Raw genomic sequence first — 14351 nt, 5'->3', positions numbered from 1 at the left:
AGTCGCCTCCCCACCACCTCACTGGCACACTCTTTGGAAGTGGGAGAACTATACTTGTCCCGAGCAAATAAATCCTTCTTCCACAACAGCAGCCCACTTAGGAGTGGCTGCTTCAGGGAGGCCAGGCCAAGGCCGGAGCAGTGGGGCTAGGGTCTGGCTGGGTGGGGTTTAGGTGACAGTATCTGCTCCTGTACCGCTCGGCAGGCAAGACCCTTGGGGAATACCCTTCAGGCAGGACCCAGTCCTGTGCTCTGTGGCCCCAGCCACGCAGGCCCCTACTCATTTGGGGAGCTGCCTTAAATTATGAGCATGCTAATCACCCAGTCCAGCCCCCACGCAGCAAAGAATCTCTTCTGCATTCAAAACTCTCCAAAAGAGGCCCCACACCCCCACTCAGCCCTCATTCCAGGGGCCACATTCCTCTCCCCACCCTGCTGCCCACCCCCAGAAATCCTTTCCTGGACCTGGCCTAAACTCCAGCTGCAGCTCAGAAGCCCCTTTCTCTCATTCTTCAAAACAATGCCAAGAATCTGGTTTGTCTCAAAAATCACCTTCTCAGAACCTTTTTCTTTCTTTCCCAGATTCAAATATTAGGCCAATATAGAGATAAAGAAATCAAGACTTCAACAATGGCGAGGTCAAGGGGGACCCACAAGTCTGGCTTTTTCCTCACCTTACCTCCCCTCTTCCTGCCCCAAGAGTTCCTTCCAAATGGACTTTTTTAAAGAAGCCACTGCCCCCACCTCCTCTTTTTCTTTTTCCAGAAATCTAACTTTTGAAATACGTTTTAAAAATATTTGCCTGTGTAGGAGAAATACATTTATTTGGACAGGAAGGATAACATTTTTAAAAAGGCCCAGTTACCAGTTTTTCCATAAAGGCTTCCAGCCCACAGAGGTCTCTCCCTTCTATAAATACTTTAGCACAACTTGGCTTTATTATATACCCTCCTATTTTATAATGAAATAAAATATATACTAAAATATGTACCACTAAAACACACACCTCGGTGTGGCTTGTGGAGGCAGAGTCAGAGGTGGAAGGAACAGAGGCTCAAGAGGCCTGGGACTGATACTGGTTCCAACTATTACTGACCGTGTGACTTCAGGGAAGTTACTCAACTTCTCTGGCTTCAGTCTCTTCATTTAAAACATGAGGATGACAGCATATCCTTCTCTCGCAGAGTTGTCATGAGGAGCACATCTTTGATAGTAGATAGAAGAATGCGGCAAGGAGCCTGGCACATAGTAGCAGACCTGCAGTTTCCACACAAAAGACTAGGGGGAAGGCAAGGCTGGGGACTTTGTCTTGAAGCTGAACATGCAAAGTACTCACCCTGGCTTTGTCCAGCTGGTATGTTCATCTGGGGGCTTGAGGAGCTGCACAGATGAGGGCAATGTCACCTCATTATGTCATGACAGATGTTAAAATTCCAGCCCCCTTGTCTCCTTGACCCAATTTGTTAGTGGCCAAGCAAGGACCACAGCCCTGGTCTTCTGACTCCCAGACCAGTGCTCTAATTTCTACCCATCCTCTTGTTCCTTCATAGTTTAGCCCCTCCTCTTTCTACACAGATTCCAGGAACCACCACACAGTCCGTGTGACAGATGGGAAAACTGAGGGGAGAGAAGGTCAACTACTTGGATGGCTCAGGAGCTAGGACTAGAGGAGATAACAGACCCTCTGACCAGTGCTGTCCCACATTCTGGGAAATCCCTAAGGGAGAAGGACAAGATCTTGCCACAGAAAGCTGGCTCCTAGTCTGATGGAGAGGAGGCAGGACACAAGAATAGCTATGAAAACATTGCCAGAAGTTCCAAGAGGCAGCCTCTAAGAGGCCTCGAGCTAGCATTAGGGTAGAATCTAAAGGGTTAATCTGAGAGACCCCCACCCCCACCCCCAGAAGAAGAGAACAGGGGCACAGTGTGAAGGGAAACACAGGACTGGGCAAGGCAGAAAGAAGTGAGGGCATCCCATGCAGGAGAAAGACTGACCTCAAAGCTCATAGGTATGGGTTGGGGGCAGGGTTGAGATCCTGGGAGTGGAGAGTCTCAGGACCCAGGACAATCCGCCACACCCTCGCTCTTCCTCACGTGCCCTTCCATCTCAAAGTAACAGAAACCCATGATCCAACTCCACCTAGTCAGGGAGACACCATTCCACCCCACCTCCATCCCACTGGGGATGGAGGTAAAAGGATGTCAAGGGGGTTCCCCAGCCCATTTGGGCTTCAAAGGGGTTCCCCTGTCCAGGCCCCAGCCTTCCATGAGGAGAGGGGCTATGGTGGGGATTCCCTTAGTGGTTCCCTTCCTGGTCCTGAGGATGGAGAAATACACTGCTGGGGTCCCCCTACACTTCCCCAGGATTAGGATCAATCAAAGGGCAAAAGCAAAAAAAAAAAAATGGGGGCACAAAGACAGGGCCTTCTTTGGGCTGTCCCAAGGATCATGGGCCTTCCATGGACACCATCCGGATGGGATTACATGCTCTGAATTACATAGGGACCATGAGGGGCCCAACTGAGTGCTTTTCGAGGTGCTTCTACATTCGCTTTTCCCTGGTTGCCATGGAAGGCTGTGAGGGCCAGCACGAAAAGTGGCCTAAGTCACCAGGCTGGAAGTGACAGAACTGAAATTAATGACAAGATTTCTCCTAAATCCAAGCCAGGCTCTTTACTAAAAACAAACAGAAATTCTTTGTAACTTTTTGTTTTAATTACAAAATCAACAGGCTCGCTGTAAACAAATGCAAAAAGTTATAGAACTGTGTGATTTACGAAGTGAGAGGACGGTAATCCACCCCTAGAAGAGTTGAGTTTGGTAATCCTCTGCTGTCGGCTTCAAGATTTCTTTCTCCACGTCGCCAGAGATCAGATCTGGCCCCGCGGGCCCTCCCCGAGGGGCCAGGACCGGAACGCCGGGCCGGAAGGAACAGGGCCGGGCCCCACTGCAGCGCTGCGGCCTCGGCTGCGCCCCACGCCGCGTTCCCGGGGGCGGCCGCGCTGCCCCGCGCCAGGCCAGGCTGGGCCGGGTGGAGCCCGGGGAAGCCGCTGGGTACGTCACAAGGCGGACCGGAGGGAGTCCGTGCTGGGTCCAGCCAGGATTCCATTACATCACCCGGCGGCGCTCAGCCGCCGCTCGGTAAACACCGCTGCAAAGCATTGGCTAGTGTGCCTCCCTTCCAACCAATAGTACGAGAGTATGCAAATCAGTCATTGGGCGTTCGCTTCCTTTGAATCTGGTGTGTGCAAATAGACCTCTTTGCCAGGATGCCCCCCTGCCCCGGGCTGAGGAAGAAGAGGGGTCCGAAATCCGAAATTCGAGGGAAGCTTGTTTGGGACTTTACACCCCAAATCTGGTCCAGCCACTTCTGTGGGGAATGCAATGTAGTTAGGGATAGGCGCCCTTGATTCTTGAGCTATCTTTCCGGTTAGACCCTGCTTCTTGGAGATTCAGGGAACCTAAAAAATGATGCAAAAATTATTTAGGTCAAATTGGAAACCAAGAGAAGGATGAAATAAGAAATACAGAGATACAGAAAGCTGGACCTTTGGAGAACATCTAGGCCAAACCCTCTCGCTGGGGACTCAGTAAAGAACAAAACAGGCACAACCCCTGCCCCCGCCCCTACTTACAGCCCAGTAGGGAAGACTGATGTTAAACTATCTTGCAAATAAGTAATTAGCGCCGTAAAGAGAAAACGAATTGCAGGGTGCCAATGAGATATTTAATGAGAAGCTGTAATTCAGAAGGAGGTGGTGGGTAAGGGAAGTAATTTTTCTTCTTCCTCAGGAAGTGAGTTTTCAACTGAGGAATATTTATGAGGTGGGGGAGGGCCAAGTGTTCCAGGGAGAGGAGACAGTGGGAAAGCGCAGAGGTGGGAATTAGCATCGTGTAGGACCGTGTGCCAGACGCTGTGCTGGGCACTTTCCTTGTTTTATCTCCTCTTCCTTCTTTCTACGCCCTCTCAGATTGGTACTATTTAGTATTGAGGGAACTGAGGCTCCAGGAGATTAAATAATATGCCTGATGTCTGAGAAATAGAAGAATGTGGATTTGTATCCAGGCTGGTGTGGACTCAAATCTATGCGCTGAACCACTAGTTACTGCCTCCCGGATTAGAGGCTGAAGCACAGAGAGGAGAAGCGATTTGCCCTAAATTTCATGGCTTGCAGCAGAGCTAGGGCCCCCCAGAAAGGTCTGCAGATTTTTCACTGTGCTGCGAAGGAAGACAGGGCTCAAGAAGAGGGAGAGGAATAGGGAGGGAGGGGAGGAAGGGTGGGGATAGAAAGGGTTCTTCCTGCTCAGACCTTGGGGTCTTCTAGAACTTGCCTATAACTTGGGATTTGCCGAAGCGGTAATAGGTAAAAATAGGTAGAAGTTTTTAAGCATCTTCCTCTGAAGGTCTGCTACTAGCCCGCAGGCAGCTGCCCTGGAGGCTGTGAGGGGCCTGGCCTGCTAGAGCAGCCCGGATTAGCTGGATCTTCTGCGCCATCCAGGTTGCCAAGCAACGCCACTCCTCCGGCTCTCACCAGATGATCCAGCTCTGGTTACCGGTGACAACTCCCGGGGGAGGGCCTGGAGAGACAGGAAGGCAGGCCGGAGAACGCGGGGGCGGGGGGGGGCACCTGTCCCTATACACGCTTACCCAGCAGTGGGGTGGGTATTCCTTAGCTCTCTGGAGAACTTTGGGTCTGTCTCCTCTGCCATGGGCTCAGAAATTCAGGCCCCACAGGCACACAGAAAGGTGGCAGAGGCATGGGCAGTGCCTTGGCTCGGGCAAGCCCTTCCAGGGAGGGCTGCTATAGGAGTTTGGGGAGGAGGCCCTGCCCCCACACCTGAGCACCAAGAAGAGCAGTGTGTGTGTGTGTGTGTGTGTGTGTGTGTGTGTGTGTGTGTGTGTGTGTGTGTGTGTGTGTGTGTGTGTGTCTGACCATTGAGCAGAGAATCTGTCATCAAGAAAGTGAAACTTCCATTGCTCCTTTGTAAGATTTCCCACACTTCTCCAACTAGGGGGTTCCGGCTGACCTGTCAGAGGGTTCTGGAGTCATGAAGTCATGGAGTAAAGGGGTCTTAACTCCCTGGGAGTGCCCATTCCACTGAAAGATTTGAAAGGGAATAATTAGGCAATTTAACTGTTAAGTAATTGAAAGCATGACTTACATTTTTAGGGAAAGGGTTTTGTTCTGTTTTCTTTTTTTGAGGAGTAGGTATCTTAAAGGCACAGAATTGGAATAGGCATACTCATAATTCTCACCGGATGATCACCCTGCATTGGGAGAACACCCTCCCACACCCCAGATGGTCTTTGACAGTCTAAGGTGCTCTTGGGAGTCCAGATGTGTGTGCCTTGTGCCTGGAGGGGGCGTGTGGTGCTGTCCTCTCCAGTGGCCATCAGAGTATGGGCACCTCCTTGGATCCAAGGGCTGTGAGTCGGGTGGCAGGGTGGGCTGTGACACAGAAGCATGGGTTTGGAAGTGGAGTACAGCCTTGGAATAATGGAGCCTCCAGCCTCCAGCAGCCGCCATCCCACCCTCAACGGCTCTGGCTTCTCTTGCTCTTCCCTCGGGGCCTTTAGCAGAGGACCACACCCCCCACCCAGGAGCACAGCGCCCAGCTCTCCCTGGTGCTGACTGCAGAGACCCCAAACCCTTTCTCCGGGCAAGGTTCTGGCTCCCAGCACCCAGGGAGGCCACAGTGGGCGTGGTGTGGCTGCGAGCTCCTTCAGCCACTCAAGCTTGTGAGTGGAACAATCCCTCAGACACTCACACCATAAATGTCCAGACCCAGAGTCACAGAGGACAGGCAGGGCCTCCTCCCAGGGAGGGCTGGGTAACCTGAACCACCGGCAGGCCCTCAGGTCACTTCAGGAGAGGTCAGATAATGTTCCTGAAGACCATTCATCATGCCCCCAGCCCAGCCCAGCACCACCACGGCTATTTCCAGTCCCTCGGTATGGAACGGCTTATGTAACCAGCTGGAAGCCAGGGGCTGGGCTGGGGGCGCTTGTCGTAAGGGATGGGGCTACTTCCTCCTCCCACTGTCAGGCCAGCCCCGTTGGAGCTCCTGTTCCATGGGTGGAGGTGTGTGTGGAGGTGCTCACAGGCTTGGGTGGCATCACTGTGGACAACCTGGTGTCCATCAGCACGTTTTTATTCCTCCCTCCCAACCTGGCCCAAAAGATGACCCAGCCTCCTTCCTCCCACGAATTTGAGACCACTGAACAGCCTCTTCACGCTTCAGCCCTGCACAGCCTCTGTTCACTCATCCTCCCCTGACACCCAGAGGAAGAAGCAGGTGTGTTTGCTGCTGGCACCTGTATCCATCCCCAAAGCCCCTTTCCTGGGGCAGTGGGGAGGTGGGGACTGGGAAGTAGCCCTTGGAGGTTAAGCAGGTTTCAAATACTTGTATTTGCATCATGGCTTTGGGCAGAATTGTCAGCTTGCTGAGCCCATACAGGAAATGGGACAATAGTATCTCCTTTTCACTGTGGTTGTGACAAGGAGGGCTTAGGAGCACATCCTGCTCCAGTCTGAATCCCAGCCCTATCACTGTGGATTTGGGCAAGTTATTTAAGCTCTCCAGGCCTTGGTTTCCTTGTGCAGAATGGAGACAGTCACACACACCAGCTCCCTGAATTGTAAGGGTCCCAGGAGTTTCTATGCATAAAGCACTTAAACAGTGCCCAGCACAGGGCAGCACCATGTAAGTGTTGGCTATAATTAGACAATGTTTAGGGATCACTTTCCTTAGCGTGGCTCCTAATAAGCTCTTGGTGAAAGGTAGTTGTTATTTTTAACTTCTTTCTCCTTCACTATTTTAATCTCCTTCATAAACCTACCTTCTCTTAGCCTTACAAGTGCCCTCTAATCTCTCCTCTTTTGTTGCTAATCTGCTGCCACTACCAATAAAGGCCTGTGTAAATTGTATTCCCCGCGGTGTTTATATTCACAAAACGTTTCACACACATTCCTGTCTGGGCCTCACAGCAAACCCCAGAGCGAGCAGCGCAGCTTATGTCATTGCCCTCATTTTGCAGAGCCAGGGACAGGGTGTGATCTGTCCAGAACCCCCAGCTGCTAAGGGGTGTGTCCAGGACGCCAGGCAGGGTATTCCGACCTCGGGCACCGGAGCTCGGCGGCTCAGGCGGCCAGGGCATGCCAGCTCCCCGCTGCCAGGGCAGATTAGCACAGGGGGCCCTCCTGCTTCCGATCCCAGCCCGACCCAGCACCCACAGAGTGGGAGGAGAGAGGCCTGTGGGCTTTATAAATATCTCCGTCCTCGCACCAGCCAGGGAGACCCCAAAATGCTGTGTGGTGGTGCCCTCTACCGGACAGAAGTGGCGAGTGGTAGATTTATTCACATTCACACAAAAAATAAGTCCAGGGCCTACTGTGTGCCAGGCAGTCTTCTAGGAACCACAGAGGTGGAGAAAAAACTCAAAAAGTCCCCACCTTCCAGGGAGAGGCGTTGGATGGGGAGATACAGACAAAAACATCTGTAACATAATGCCATATAATGAGACATGCTAAGAAGAAAAATAGAGCAGGTAAATGAGAATAACCAAGGCTGCTAATGATGAAGGAACAGTCATAGAGGCTTCTCTGAGGAGGCAGCAAGGTAGCAGGGAACTCAGGGAAGTGATAAGGGAGCCCTTTTCTGGGGAAAAGGCCAAAAAGGCAGAGGATGAATTGGAAGGCCCTCAAAGGGGAAATTCTAGGTGGGCTTGAGGAATAATGAGACCCACGTGGCCAAGAGGTGGGGTGGGGCAAGCTCAGAGATGGAGATCTCTCTCTTTCTTACCATTAGGGCATGTGTAGAGGGAGAATGCCATACACGCTCGGAGAATCAGGTGGCTGGAGTGTAGTCCTGCTCAAAACACAGGAAGCTGGAAAAGAGATCTAACAGGTTCTGAGCTGGCTCTGCCCAGGGCTTTACCACAAGCCTGTGAAGTGGGTATTCCTGACATGATCACCATTGTGCAGAGGAGAAAACTGAGGCTGAGAAAAGTGAAGGGTATGTGGTGTGCCCAAGGATGGAAATGCAGTCACAGAGCAAGGACTTGAATCCAGATTTGTCTGATTCCAGAAGCCAGGCTTTTACCATGATTTGTTCACTTGGAAAGAAAAAAAAAAAAAAAAAAAGAAAGGACATAAAACAGCATGCAGAGTATGGTCACATTTGTATTAAATATATATAAATACATACATATAAATATAATTTTTTTAAAAGACTGAAAGGCAATGCATCAAAATGTGGTGATCCCAAGGGATGAATTATTCCTCTCCTCCGGCTGTGGGCCAGGGCCAGGGAGAAGGCTGGAGAGAACGCCTTTAGCATTAACCACCACCACACCTCATCTTCAGATGCTCCCTTTCAGTTTACAAAGTGTCTTCTTTCACTGTGAGGCATTTGGACTTCATGACTGCTATTTCACAGGGAAGGAAGCCAAATCTCAGGGATGCTGCGACTCTGCTGCAGACAGCCTGTAACATAGCTGGAACCAGGACCGACATCTGTCTATATAGTCGGAATCTTGCAGGGGTCAGGTCGTGGGAAAAAGGGAGAAGGCAGAAAAGTGAAGGAGGGTCCGAAAGCAGGCGGTCTAGGGGCAGGGAAATGGACGGGACGGCGGAGGCGAAGCAGTTCCCGGATCTGCCCAGCAGAGGGCGACGCCGCTCCAAACTCCGCAAACTCACCCGGGCAACTCCCCCTCCGGGACCGCCCCTCCCGACACCCAGGGAGCTGGGCGGAGCGCTGGGAGCTTCTTCCCGGATTCTGAAGGGTCTGCCGGCGGTGGGGATGGAGGGGCGGCTGACGCGGTGGGGCAAGGGATGAAGGGAGGACCGACAGGAGAGGGGGGCCTGGGGGCCTGGGGGCCGGGGGGCCGGTGTGGGCTTCCACGATGGGGTCAAGGGTGCCGGGGCGCCGCGGCCCGGAGAGCGAGCTGGAGGCAGAGCGGGGGTGGGCGTGTGCAGAGAGAAGGTCTCGGCGTGGGCGGGGGGGGGGGTGTGCAGCGTGTCTGTGGGACTTCCTGGGGCGGCAAGATTGACTGCTCCGGGGAGGCGGTTACTCACTCACTCAGGCTTTGCCACCTGCTTCCCTGCCAGCTCCCAGCCAAACGAAACCCAGAGTCCCCATCTCCACCCCCAGCCCCAGCTAATGGCGGCTGCACCCCCAGGCTGGGACCTGCCTCCGCAGCTCAGCCCTCACTCAGCCTCCAGCCTCAGGCTGAGTGCAGGTGGTGGCGGGGAAGCCCAGCTGACTCCAATTCGTGCACCAGAGGCACCCCCACTCCCACTCCTTTTCAAGCCCAGAACTTGAAAGTCAGTCCTGAAGCCCCTGGGCAGCTCATGGGGCTGTTCCCCGCCAGCAGCACCGCCAGTCTGATCGCGCTCTGCTGACTCCAACCACTGGTCTAGACATGAACTGCTCAGCCCCAGCCTCCTCTTCCCTCCCCTCACTTCCCTCCCTGCCACCCCCCAGAAATGACTACACCCACTCAGCCAGCAGGTCCTGGATACCCGTGTTGTGTCCCTATGCCCTAGTCCAACCAAGGTGGGGACACAGTTGTGTCCAGTGGGATCTCCTTGCCCTCTGAGAGCTCCCAGTCTGTGGGTAGTGGCCACCACACATACCAAAACTTTGACCACGAAGCAGAAAGTGGGTCTGTGCCAGTGGGAGGTACAGGTCCTCAGCTCCTGGAGGATGACACGGATGAGAAGACCTCTGTGGTTCTAGGTGGGGAGCTCAGCGGTCTCTAGAACCATCTTCATTCAACATCCAGTCAGTAAATTCTTATCAAGAGTCTGGGGTGTTTTTAAAAAATGCTAGTCCTCCAGCCCACCCCAGAACTCCGGAATCAGAATCTTATGGGGAGGCATAGGGTCCTACCTACTGTTGAATGTCCCCCAGGCGAGTTGTTGCTGACGTTGGTAACCACTGGTCTTGCATTCACGTAACCAGAGACCACGTTCCTCGCAGATAATGTGGCTTGATCTGGGCCTTCAATCAGAATGAGATTTGAAGAAGGAGCTGAAAGAGGGACCTGGGTGAGCAGTCACTCTGGTGGAGGGAGGGGTTGCAGAATGGACCAGCCAGCTGTGTGTCTGTGCAGGGCTGGTGGGGAGGGGCTGTTAAGTGACTGTAGGGAAGCTGTGGGGAAAGAGGCCCCGAGGGGCAATATTTGCATAACTTTTACTTTTCATAGATTTGTGTGTTCTCTACTGAAAGGTTAACCTCCAGGAACAGAAAATTCGCTAAGGTTCAGGAGGTCTCCCTTACGAGCCACAGTTCTGTGTCTTGCAGGCCAGCACCTGTGCCTCCTCCTCCTCCTCCTCCCCCCCTCTCACCGCAGTCCAGAGCTCCCAGACCATGTGGAGTTCCACACACAGACGGTAAGGTGGTTGAAATCAATTAAGAGGGATCACTTACACGTTCTGAATTCACCGTTCACTGTTCAGACATACCTGCCTTCAATCAATGTTGTTTGAATGCCCACTCCGTGCCAGGCCCAGCAAGGGTGTCCGAGAGCTTCAGATGGGTTGCGTGGTTCAGAAGAGGCTCCACTTCGTAAGGGTGCAAGGGCAGAGCTGAAGAGGTGGGCTCTAAGGCAGGGAGAGCTGCCTGCACAGCTTGTTGGCTGAGGGGAGGAATCCTACTTCTGTCCCACTCCTGGCAAGCTCAGGGCCAAGAGGTGCAGTGTTCTCAGGTCACCACCAGGGGTCAGGCGCACCTGCTCTACTCTCCAGTGTCTGTCTCATCTTTTGGCTGTTTTAGTCTATGAGGAACCTTCCTTGGTCCCATGTCCTCTCCACAACCCCAAGTTCCTCTCTCTCACTTGTGTCAGCCCATCACTCCCTCCTTTAGGTCATCCCATCCAGCCGTCACTGCAGGACAGGGAACGTCCCAACTCGACAGCCTGACGTTTCTCCTGACACTTGGAGAGTCCACAGCCTCTCTCACTTCCCCAGCTCCACGAATGACTGGCTGGTGAGCAGAAAACGTCTTCTACTGTCTCACCTTTTCTCCTCCTGCTGCCATCCAGCTCAAGTTCTCTGGTTTTTGTCTCCAGGCAAAACAGGAGTGTTTGGGGGTTCCCTCCTAACAGGTTTTCTTACATATGTTCACAAAGCTCTTCTCCAAGCCCTTTTGTGGCTCCTGGAACCCAGTCCCAAGGGCACCCTCTCATTTTGATGGGAATGTTCCCACCTTACTCCAGACAGCACCCACATCCATGAAACCTTGATCCCTCTGGACCTGATCTCCTCCTTTTGCTTTCTGGAACATCTCAGGCCCTGCTCCCTCAGGTCCCACCTTTCACTTACCCTCCATGCTCCCACTTTACTCCCTGCAAGTGAGTCCCACAGCTTTGGAAGTTCAGTTCCTACCATCTTGGCCCTGTCCTCACACTCATTCCTCCAAGAATAGTTCCCACTCCCCAGTCTGGACTCTAGAGGAAAACAGATCTGAGAGAATGCTGGTTTGGCCAGTACCAGCTATGCTACCTTATCCTCTCTGATCCTCAGTTTCTTAATCTGTAGAATGGGCTCTCAGATATGCTGTGAAGCCCAAGTGAGGTGATGGATGTGGACATGCTTAGCACAGTGCCAGTACCTAGGAGGTGCTCTGGGAGATATTCCTGTGTCCTTTCCTTCAGAACCGCTGCCACCCCCACTATCCCCCAACTGCAGCCTGCTGATAGGAACCTGCCCTTGTCTCTGTGCAGTGGCTGCTTCTGCTCCCCCCACCGCCCCTGGGCAGAGCTCTGGCCCAGGCAGAGAGGGACTTGGGGATATGCAGGCACCATACTAAGGGGATGGGGACAGATGCAGGGCTCTGTGGGGACCTCAAATCCGAACTCCATCTGCAGGGCTGTGTCCTCACTCTACCATGCACGAGACCTGGAGTGGGGTCCATTCTCCTCCTCCCTGGAATTATTGGGGGCCCCTTCTGGCCTGGGGAGGGAGAAGGGCCCCCACAGAGTCCCCTGAGGCTTTGAGAGGACCAGAAGGCTGGTGGGAAGGGTAGGAGGGGTGGGAGGGGAGGCAGGGCAGAGGGAATACCGACCACACAGTATTCCGAGTCCCTGCTCCTTTCCCATCCACCCCCACCCCTCCACCAAACACGATCCCTGGGTTAATTTTTAGCATCGCAGCTCGCACATTAGTCACTCCCTGTCACCCACCTACACGGCAGGAGGCTGCTGTGCTGGTGCCGTCATCCCATCAGCTGAGAGGTGGGATCCAGCCCCGCCCTGGGCACCCCCTCACCCTCCTCGGAGTGCACACGGCCAGCCAGGAGCCCCTTTCAGCCTGGGTGAGGGGTACTGACATCACTCCCAACGCTAGCTGCCTGGTGGGGGAGGGGAGGAACAGGCTGGTAGGAGAGGGGCGGGGACTCCATTCCGAGAGGAGAAAGCCAGGGAGGCCCTGGCAGACCCCCAACCCCAGGAAGGTGCTCGGCTGTGCCCGGGCAGCTGGTCTCCTGGCAGCCCTGGGCTCTGGGAACAAAGGTGCGTGAGGGCTCCTCCCCTAGACCTGAGCTCCTGGGAGCTGCTGTTTGTCATCACGGCAGAGCAGCTGTTCAAACAGGGAGCTTGGGGAAGCTCCATTTTCTTAATCAAATGTCCTCCCTCCCCAGGACCCGGGAGGGCAGGGCAGCCAGGTGCAGGTGCCCAGACTTGAGCTGACACCCAGCCCCGAAGGGATTTTGTGAGAGGGACCCACAGATGGAGCAGGAGAGGGGCCTCGCCATCCTGCCCTCGAGGGCTGAGGGGTGGGGAGGTGGTGGCCATCCCTGTGTAGGGCTGGCCCCAAGGAGGCATTCCTGTATGTTAAGCACCTGTTTTGTGCCAGGCTGTATTAAGTCATGGAGGTACGGTGTAAACAAGGCTGAGTTTCCTGCCTTAGAAATGCAAAAGACATAGAAAAGAAGTCAGTATAATTACCAATTGGGAGTAAATGCTATAAAGAAAGAAAAATAGAGGGCTCAAGATAAAAAATAATGGGGACAGGGAAATACTTCAGATCAGATCCTGGAAACCTCTTTAAGGAAGGGATGTTTAAGCTGATACCTGAGGATGGAGAAATCAGTCTTGCAAAGGCTATTCCAGGCAGAGGGAACAGTATGGGCAAAGGCCAGAGGCAGGAAAGCTTGCCATATTTGAGATTAGGACTAGAAAGAATAGTGTGGTTTAAATGTGATAAGTGACGTGTGAAAGGAGAAAGTTTGAGCTTGAAGAGATGGCAGGGCATCCCAGTTTAGTTGCAGAGATTGCGCACTGCACAAAGGCTCCTAGTTGCCAAATTGTTGGGCCAGCATGGCTGCTGTCAATCCACAGGAAGGGATGCCTTTTTGTAATTTGTCTGCCCAGAGGGACAACACATTATGGATAAGCCATGATAAAGAGTTTGGATTTTATTCTTTTATTCCAGGGGAAGCCATAATGGGTTTTAAGCAGAGGGGGGTTGTGATCCAATTTCCTTTTTGGAAAGAGTGCCCTAACAGCTGTGTGAAGGATGGTCCAGGGGTGAGAGAGGAAGCGGGAAGCCCATTCAGGGGGCAAGTGCAGGGGGGAGGGGATAGGAGGTGGCCTGCCTTGGCGGGGTGGGGGGTGCCACTTAGACCTCTTAAAGCCACCGTGTGTGTGCTGATTACTGCCAGGGAGGAACACTGGCATTGGAGTCTCAAGTCTTGGGCCCAACTCTGCCACTTACTTTCTGTGTGACCCTGGACAGATTACTTTCCCCAAGTCACCTCAGAGAAGGTAGTGACCACCTCTTGGAGATGCTTTGAGCACACACTGTGTTTATTGAGGTTCTACTATGTGCTGGTGTTGGATAAGAAGTAAAGCAGTGAGTAAGACAGGAGAGGTCCCTGAATCCTGCTGCAAGGAGTGCCCCTCCTAATGGGGAGGGGAGACAGACAAAAACCAAAACCCATCACAGTAAAGACAATTTCAGATGGGAATGAGTAGTATGATGGAGATAAAATAAGGCACCGTCACAGCAGAGGGCGTGACGGTCCTTTAGACAGGACGAGGAGGCCTAGTGGAGGCAGAGCTGAGTCCTGAAGGAGCCCGCTAAGGGTGGAGCAAGGGTGATGGCAGGGCATCTGAGGTGCACTGTGGGCCAGACTGCCAGAGCAGGGAGCGGCAGGGGAGGCACGAAAATGAGGCAGGCAGGGGTCAGACAGCCCTGCATGGGAGTTGGAATCTTATTCTGGGAGTAATGGGAAGCCTCCAAGGAGTTCTAGAACAGTGGAGTGACAGTGATTGAGCCTGTCACAGGTTAGATGGTTGATGACTAAGTTCTCCTGGGGGAGAGGGTGCCGAGCAGTTATTTACACAGG

General features: G+C 53.3%; 1 long non-coding RNA gene across 3 annotated transcripts; it reads right to left on the bottom strand.

The window, feature by feature from the left end:
• Positions 1-2605: 2605 nt before the first annotated feature.
• Positions 2606-10494, bottom strand: LOC116156345 (uncharacterized). 3 transcript variants are annotated; one of them, XR_010382912.1, is made up of 4 exons: positions 10469-10494; positions 9894-10004; positions 7803-9700; positions 4859-5449 (listed from the first exon to the last, which is right to left on the bottom strand). It is a non-coding gene; the product is annotated as an uncharacterized LOC116156345 (long non-coding RNA). The 3 variants fall into 3 exon arrangements; XR_010382913.1 differs by lacking the exons at positions 4859-5449; positions 10469-10494 and adding an exon at positions 2606-3460 and having other exon boundaries at positions 9894-10316; XR_004140102.2 differs by lacking the exon at positions 10469-10494 and having other exon boundaries at positions 9894-10316.
• Positions 10495-14351: the final 3857 nt, after the last annotated feature.

The sequence above is a fragment of the Camelus dromedarius genome, chromosome 11 (assembly GCF_036321535.1).
Source record: "Camelus dromedarius isolate mCamDro1 chromosome 11, mCamDro1.pat, whole genome shotgun sequence".
Classification (NCBI taxonomy): Eukaryota; Metazoa; Chordata; class Mammalia; order Artiodactyla; family Camelidae; genus Camelus; species Camelus dromedarius.
This window is presented reverse-complemented; position numbering and strand designations above follow the sequence as displayed.